Genomic DNA, 6,782 nt, shown 5'->3' with positions numbered 1-6,782 from the left:
GAGACCCAGCATGAGTGCAGTGAAGAAGGCACTCAGGGAAGAGGTAAAATTGAAATGATGGTATCTATAACATCAGTTTCTGTAGTGCTTCTGGTCAATAGTTCAAATGAATTTTAATGACGTAAAGCAGTTGAAAGTAGAAAATTATTGGATGGCATCATAAACAGCTACAGAATGGGAAACCGAACAAAAATACGCACATCAAATGCGTCCCAGCCTTTTCAGAATAAAGTGGAAAAAAACATTAATATAAATGCAAATACTACCTCCAAATACCTCCCTGTCTCCAGGCAATTAACTAAAAATCTATCTTTTTTCCAAATTTCTATTCATTTTTCCTGCAGAGAAAAACTTTAAATTGATATGGAAATATAAACTGTAGTAGAGAGAGTCATAATATTACTACTATTTGAATGAACCATGGATGGTAATCTATAAATTAAAAAATAAATAAGCTATTTTGTATAAAACAGATTTTTATGTCAGTTAAAAGAAGCAAGGGGTTAAAATATTGCTCCAGCTAAATCTATTAAACACAAAATGGCTAGAATAGCTTTGACAAGCTCATTAAAATTAATATGAACATTTCAATGGGACAGAGTGGCTGCCATAAATTATTCAGGAAAATAAATTATGCCATTCAACAAAGCATGAATTTTTTATTAAAATACAAGAAAAAATTTAACTAGTAGCTAATTTCCATTTCACCCTGAATTACTAGTTTTATCTTCTTGGTGTTTCAAAACAAAGTCGGTTACAATATACACACCCTGATCACAGCATTGTGGATCACTTAACTTTATTACATTGTGTAGCCATGGTTACCAGTCACTGAAAAAGAAAAGAGACAAAGACTTGACAGCAGTTTATTGTCAGCCAGGAAACCATACGTCAGATTAATTTTATACCTTTTTAGACATGAACTGAGTCTATTTAGGTGTGTATATGCGTGTATATGTGTGTCTGTGTGTGTACACGGCGTGTAATATGACAAGAAATGTCAGGAGCCCGCTTGCAAGATGAGGTGGATTGAGCAACTGGTATAAAGGATATGTTGATAATTCCTGTCCAGTCTATATCTGTCTGTATAATCTAGGAACACAAAAATGGACAGAGGATTGCTCTCCTTGTGAATTCAGTTCTCTGCTGTTGAGGACTGCTGTTGTAAAACCTTTCATGAACTTTAAAAACTTCATTTTAAAATGCTTCAGGTATTTTCTCCTATTAATCCTGCCAGAAGGTTCTGATGGTTAGGGAAGTACTTCTAATTCCCAATCTGTATTTATATTTATCTTCAGGAATAAGTACTGTGTTTATCTAACTGAAAATAGTTTTTCTATTTTTCCTTTTCTCTGGCTAGACAAGCTGATATTGGTTTCCTTTCAAGATTCCTTCTCCTTTTCCATGGTCTTTTAACAATTCCTTCTCTGCACAAGGGCTCAGCAAAGAGATTCACCATAATTCTTTTTGAACATACACGAGTGGAACAATGCACCAACTTGCAGAGGAGGTCTCCTCAACCTCTTCTAGACTGGCATTGACCCTCCTAGAAATAGGAGTATATACTGGGATTGCACTTACATTTGGCATGGCAATTATAAGGAAAATATGAAGCTCTTGATTAAAACTCACAGTACTTACATGCTATGTAACAAATTAATCAAAAAGACTCCCAAGCAAAGCTTAAGGGCAGAATAAATTGAGTAGAAATGTACAGTAGGAATGTACTGTAAACTCACAGTAGCTTTGCTGACTTTGCATGCTGAGTCAATGTAGTTTTACCTTGTGTCCCTCCTTGTTTTGTTCTAAACCATTCCACTCTGTGCACAGCTCTTGGTAGCATTTGTTTCTGGAAGATTTTGGAAGATGTCCACTTATTAAAAAACAAAATAGCCGAAAACTTTCACTGTTTTACTTGTAGATGTGCAAAAATATAAGACTTTTAGCGGTTTCTGTGTGTGTAAACAGAAAGATGAGCTAAAGTATTCTTGAAACCATTTGGATTTAGTTTTATAAGTACCATAAAATCTGTTATTGTATCAGCTTAATTTAATGCTCAACAGACATTCTCAGAAAAACTTCAAGATCTTTTGTAGCATCTTGTTTTCTCTGAGGAATGACATTTCATCAAAACTCCATAAGAAAAAAAAAAGGGGAACATAAATTTGTTATCTCAATTAGTAATTATTCATTTACCCTCAAAAGTCTGCTAGTTTTTTAAAATGTTCAGATGTATATGAAACAGTAAACTCTTCTGATATTGCGTTTCTTCAGTACAGAATAATTTCCTCTTTCTTTCTAGAAAAAAATACTCCAAAATATTTTTGCACATTTGATTCTATACCACTTCAACATTTTTTTATTCCTTTCCTTAATTCCTTAGGCACGGACATGGATCTTAACAAAGTATTACTGTTAACACTTAGAAAGCATTCCTATTTCTGATCGCATAGTATCTCCATCTTAAATAATTTGCATCCCTTCACTTCAAAAGACTCTAAAATGGGGTAACTCATTAAGACACCAGTGAATTATGCTCAACCTTTCAGGAATTTCTCTTCCATTATCTTACTGAAGTGACTTTTTAGATATTGATTTCAGGTTTGAAAATACTAGCAATAGTATCTTTGTAGAAGCTCTTCTGCGACATCTGCTGGTTAAATTGGCGCTTGGCACATAAGGCTGGTATGTAGTAATAATGATCCCGGCTGGATTCCTTCCAGTTCTATTAAGCTCTTTCAGTTTCTGGTATGTAATTAGTCTGCTCCGGCCATAGTCTGACCAAAGGCCAAAATTAAAATGGGTGATAACATTTCTGGAAGTCATACTGTCAAAATTGGACTCCTAAACAGAGTGCAATGATGGTAAATGTTATGTATGAATTTTTAAGTATTTTAACAAGTTGAAGAACCACCATTTTTTCATTTGAGAAGCTACAGCACAAAATATCTTAATGGGAACAATGATGTGGTAGGTGCTCAACGGACAAAAATGGTCAGTGAGATATAGGCATGCAAGACCCCATGTATGGCTTTGGAAAATCTTCTGTCAAGGGGGTATACCCACTGTGACATAAAGGATTTATAAGTACAATGGGGAGTTCAAAAGCATATTAATTTTTTTGATTAAGATTAAGAATATGGTTACAACAGTAATGACAAAGGGCTGTGTTTCACTTAGACTATAGATAAGGACATGTCTTATACTAGCATGTTTTATCATAGAATAATTTTTCTTATATTTATGATACTTTCATTGTTCAGGGAGAAAGGATGAAACATGGACTCTGCTTTTCTATTCTTGAAAGCTTTACTATGATTTATTACAATATTACAGTAGATTACTAATTCATAACGAACCTTTTGTTAACCTCTGATAGTATATGAGAAAATTGTTTTCGTATCAGTCTGTATTAACAATGGGAGCTCTTCAAATTGCCAGATTATAAATCAGTTTTTATTAAAATAAGACATTAATAAAGTAATAGAAGTGCTAAGGCAATGTTTTTCAGTTTATCAGAATATTGTAATGATGCAGGCTGTTGCAAAAACTGAGTTGGGTATTTGGGAAGGGGGTGACTGGGAAATCTTTTTAATTTTTTTTTTCCTGTAGATTATGTTGTTGTGATGACTGACAAAGACTCTTCACTGTTTCCTGGAAGAATATGAAATACAATATGAGGAATCAATATTAAAGTTACACCTTCTGTTTTAGATTTTATCTAGTAATCATATTAATGATTCTCCTTTTCTGAAGAAAAAAAGTATGTCTATTCACAATTCCAAATTTCCACTTGCCATTAAATTTTTTCAGTTCCATAACATTCATTGTGTACAATATGATTCAACTCAATTTTGATCAGCTGGAATAGGTGTGCTTGCACTTTTCCAAATCTCTACACTATCTAGAACTATTAGACCTCCTAAATGTATTTTCAGAGCATCATGCAAAGACCTTGTTTCTACTGATATATTAATAATGATTGCATAATTCATGTGTAGGCAGAGTCATCAGAGAAAATATTCTAGCATCTTAATGAAAAAGGAGACTTGGAAGGAGTCTCACAACAGGCTGGTACCTGGTATTCAGTATTCAGGCATACAGTGAAGCTCCTTTACTGTTTAGAACCAAAGGAGTTGCCAGTAATGTGTTTCCTTGGTTGACAACTCTTTTGAGATGCACCAGAGATGCTCAAGGACTTTTTGTCCTAGAGTAAAGATTATATGGAAATAAAGGAGTGGTTCCTGAGTGCCCCTGCCCTTTCTCAGGGCTTTAGCTTACTGCACTTAAGACCAGCTCACTGAAATGAGTTGTTAAGAGCTGGAAGGAGCCTCTACTGAGGCTCTCTCACCAAACAGCTCTGCATGTCAGCTCCCTCCCACTTTGCTTGGGAGCAGCTTTGAAGCTGAGACTCTCGTGCTTGAAGATGACTTTGCTACAGATAGTTATTTCTATGAAAACAGTACTTATCCCAGGACTACTGAAAGGATAAAACAACTCATTTTTGCAAAGGGCTTGGATGGGATATTGATTAAATGCCATCTTCAATTTTCATTAAAGCCATCTGTTGTATTCAACAGCTTACTGATCCTGCTTATGGAGTGCTGTTTCACTAAGTAAAGAGAATTTGTATTTTAAATGTTGAATATGCAAAGTCTGCTTTTATACCTTTGCACTTCATCAGTCTCAGATACAGTTGGCAACACACCCTGTAACAATGCCACAAAAGGAACATGTGTGTTCCTTCCCTTCTTTTCTGCTTAACTGTTCAGTGTTTAAGTAATTAGCTTTTGTATTCAGTCAGCCAAATTATAGTTGTTTAGGTGGTTTCTTTATGAGCAACTGGCTTCCCATCTTAACTCATTTTCTGTTCAGTTGCCTTCACCGTTTCGCAGAAATATGCAGCATCACCTTGTATTTAGGGGTAGAAAGCATACCCATTCTAAGCAATAAAGCTCGTATTTTGCTCTCAGTGCTGCGTATTTTTTACAGCCAATAAAAACATGTAGCACAGAGCAGATTTGTCCCATATAGACTGCATTCTTCTCTACATTTTGATTTCAGTTCAGAGAGTCTGAATCTCACCAAGGGAACCCTTTCATTAGGAGACAATATTTGATTGAATGAAAAGCAAATGACAGCTTTGATGCTAGATAAGAAATTGGATTTTCCACAGCAATAGTCCAGTCATATCAGTCTGTGACTGGCATTTGCTGTTTAGAAAGAAGCAGAATAGTCAAATACACATCCTTCCGCAAGGACTGAGAGCTGTCTCTGTTGATGTTCCATTGCTCCTCTCTTTTCAACAAGGTCTCTGGCTTCTGCTACAACTTAATTTTAATTTACTTTAGCCAGAAAGAGCTATAATTTGGGGTCTAGTTGCTGCCGTTGTCATTGTTTTGTTGCATAGAAGGCCATATTTTGGTCTAAAACCTGTTTTATTTACGGACTGTGAACTTCAGAGGGGGAAGAACCTCTTCTCTGACAAAAAAATTGGAATAAAAAATTTATCTGTATATAAACCTGTTGGTTGAGGCCTACCACCAAGGGAAACCCCCCATAGTCCCTTTTCCTGCTAGGAGTCCCTGGGGTCAGGGAGACCTAGAGAAAGAGGGTGCTTCCGTGGACACCTGGTAGAGCAAAAGAAACAAAGTGGGCAGGCATAAGCATGTTTGCTTTGCATGACTTGTTTATATAAATATTTGTTAAAATGTGCATTTTAAATATGCTTTTCTGTTAAAATGTTGTTGTGAGCTGAGAAAGTGTGTGCTCAATGCTACCCATGCTCTTCCAGGAGCTGAAATAATCTCAAATTCCTAGGAGGAGGCTGAATGCAGTTGTTCCTATTGTATAGATGCTACTGAAAAGCCCACAATTCTTGCTGCTTTGCACTAAAGTTAATGATACTGTACAATAGCTCTTTATAGATGGCTTCTAGTTTTAGCAATGAAAATATTTCACATATTTCACATATTTTTCAGCATGTAAAATAAAGGCATTATGTTTTTCTTAGACACAGAGGCCATCTTGTGGCAGAATGATGGTAGTTGTATTAAAATACTAATTTAGATGGAAAAATGAAGTCCAATTTGTTGCAATATTTCCAGTATTATTTGTAGTACCATCATACATAGAAGCATGATCATAATATACATACATTGTGACAGTACCTGCTAAGCCTGCAGCACAATTAAGATTTGTCAGCAAGACATACAGGGATTCTATATAGTCTAAATATTAATAAAGTTTATATTAATAACTTTTAGATTTAATTAACATTTAAAGTTTATATTATATTATTAAAGTGATGGTGGTGGGTTTAAAAGAGGAAAATAATTGGTGCATTGAATCCAGAACAATAACAGTAAATAAAAAATAATTATGCACATGTGGACTTGAAGAAAGAGCTGCATCTATTGCTCATGGTTAGAGCAGTAGGGAAACCGCACAGATGTGACAGCCTGTGTAGTCACAAATTGATACTTGTATGTGTAAATACCAAGCAGTCAGCTTTCTCCCAATATTTTGTGATCCACTGTCACTTTCCAGCTATGTTGAGCCTTTAACAGAAATTTCAAAGTTCACCTTTTAGAGAAATTTGTGGTGTGTTGTATGAGGTGGATTGCAATATAGCAGCAACTAACAGAAGACTCTTAATTAGAATATTATTTCAGTAGAAACACATTTATAAAAGTCCAACCCTGCTATTGCTCTGACTTATAAAAATCAGGTTAGTTTTACTTAGCATTCTAGAAAGAAATGAGTTTTTAAAGATTAAAATA

Source organism: Phalacrocorax carbo, chromosome 4, assembly GCF_963921805.1.
Source record: "Phalacrocorax carbo chromosome 4, bPhaCar2.1, whole genome shotgun sequence".
NCBI lineage: Eukaryota > Metazoa > Chordata > Aves > Suliformes > Phalacrocoracidae > Phalacrocorax > Phalacrocorax carbo.
The sequence above is the reverse complement of the archived record's forward strand: the minus strand, read 5'-3'. Positions refer to the sequence as shown.